At 29.3% G+C, this 2159-nt stretch overlaps 1 non-coding gene across 1 annotated transcript; it reads right to left on the bottom strand.

Moving 5' to 3' along the window:
- Positions 1 to 399: 399 nt before the first annotated feature.
- On the bottom strand, positions 400 to 487 carry TRNAS-GCU (transfer RNA serine (anticodon GCU)). The gene has a single exon. It is a non-coding gene; the product is annotated as a tRNA-Ser (tRNA).
- Between the last annotated feature and the right edge of the window lie 1672 nt (positions 488 to 2159).

Here is a 2159-nt window from a genome sequence, read left to right as displayed (position 1 = left end):
CTCTTCGAGTCCCCCACAATATAGAATTGTGGGTATGAAATCCAATTTTGAGTAATCAAGGACTCAACTCTTAAAATTTTTTCCTATTTATAGAAATAACTTCACTGCATTTCTTGGTGTCAAACCAGATTAAAATAGAGAATCTATTCTCTTAAAAAAAAAAATGATCTTGGAGATTGTGTAATGCTTACTCTCAAACTATTTGTTTATACAGTAGTAATATTCTTTGTTTCTCTCTTCATTTTCGGATTCCTATCTAATGACCCGGGACGTAATCCGGGGCGTGAAGAATAACAAAATCAGATTTTTTTTCCTTGCTTGATTTTGAAATGTTCTTAACATTTTATCTATTCCACATCTTTCCTCAACTATAAAAAAATACCAAGTAATTGACAGAAACGGAAAGAGAGGGATTCGAACCCTCGGTACAAAAAAATCGTACAACGGATTAGCAATCCGACGCTTTAGTCCACTCAGCCATCTCTCCCCAAATTGAAAAAGGATAATTACTATGATACATTGTATAAAAAATAGAAAATAAAGGCTTGAAAAAAGCCCTTCTTTATCTCTCTTTATTATCTTTATCTACCCCTTTATAGATATATAATTTCATTATATTGATATAGATAATTATCTAGATATATCGATGGATATCTATCAAATCGATAAAAACTTTTTTTTATTAGGAATTCCATTTAGATAAATTAGATTTCATTAGATAAGGGCTCAAAAGAAGAGATATCTTCAATCCTAATATATAAATAATACCAATATATTAAAGATTCATAAAAATATTTATAAATAAAAAGAAAGTACCTTTTTTAGTTTATTTCATCCGAAAAGCCCTTTTCTTTTTATTTTTAGTTCCACGGCCTGGCCTGGTCAGTACCTAGCCGGGCTTTTTTTGTTCCAATAAATCGTAGATCAAATTATTTATTTGATTTGAAAATGTTTTTGAAAAAAAAAAAAATAGAAACAACAAGAATCCTAAGAAGATTTATTATTTCAATTCCTATGATACAGAAAAAGATGATATAGAATCAAGGTTCGATTTCTTATTATTATTTTTTAGTACTTTACTAGAATAAAAAACTTGTTAATTAGTTAATTAAAACGAGTCCTCTTTTCCTAATCTCATTAGTGGCCCTGATGAAAATACGTCAACGCTCAAATTTTCATGATTATTTTCTGATCCGATCTTTTTATTACTTATTAATACGACTTATTTTCGTCTTCGACAAAAGGTCCATTTATATACAATAATTGCATTGTAGCGGATATAGTTTAGTGGTAAAAGTGCGATTCGTTCTATTAATCCCTTAATAGTTAAGGGATCCTTCGGGTTGATTAATATTCCGATCAAAAACTTTATTTCTTAAAAGGATTTAATCCTTTACCTCTCGATGAAAGATTCGAGGAAAAATAAAAATTCTCGTGATTTGTATCCAAAAATATGTTCTAAATTGAAAAAATTGGATCATGAAATTACGAAACATAATTTTATTGAATTGGATCAATACTTCCAATTGAAGGAATAAGGGATCCATGGATAAAGGTGGAATTTTTTCTAATCGTAACTAAATCTTCAATTTTTTCTTTGTATAAGGGAGATTGAAGCAAAACAAAATAGCTATTAAACAATGTCTTTGGTTTACTAGAGACGTCGACATCGTTTTTTTAGCTCGGCGGAAACAAAATACTTTTCCTAAGGATTATATTAAATAGAAATAGGGAACGAAATAAATAACTGGAAAGATTGTTATAATCTCCTCTTGTATAGGGATCATCTATAAAGCGGGTCCTTTTGAATGCATTCAGACGGAAAGGCTGACATAGATGTTATGGATGGTATTTTTTTTTGTTTACATCTTATAAATTTAGGAATTTATCCATCTTCCATAAAGGAGCCGAATGAAACCAAAGTTTCACGTTCGGTTTTGAATTAGAGACGTTCAGTTCAAAATGATGAATCAACGTCGACTATAACCCCTAGCCTTCCAAGCTAACGATGCGGGTTCGATTCCCGCTATCCGCTTATCTTATCTTATAATATTCTTATCTTATAATTTATATATATTATAAATAGAAATTAATTAATAATGGAATTACTCAAATAAAAATTTTCAATTTACTTAATTTTAACTAAATTTTAACTAATG

The sequence above is a fragment of the Cucumis melo genome, unplaced genomic scaffold (assembly GCF_025177605.1).
Source record: "Cucumis melo cultivar AY unplaced genomic scaffold, USDA_Cmelo_AY_1.0 utg001564l, whole genome shotgun sequence".
In the NCBI taxonomy this organism is placed as follows: Eukaryota; Viridiplantae; Streptophyta; class Magnoliopsida; order Cucurbitales; family Cucurbitaceae; genus Cucumis; species Cucumis melo.
Note: the sequence above shows the minus strand (reverse complement) of the source record. Positions and strands in the feature narration are given on the sequence as shown.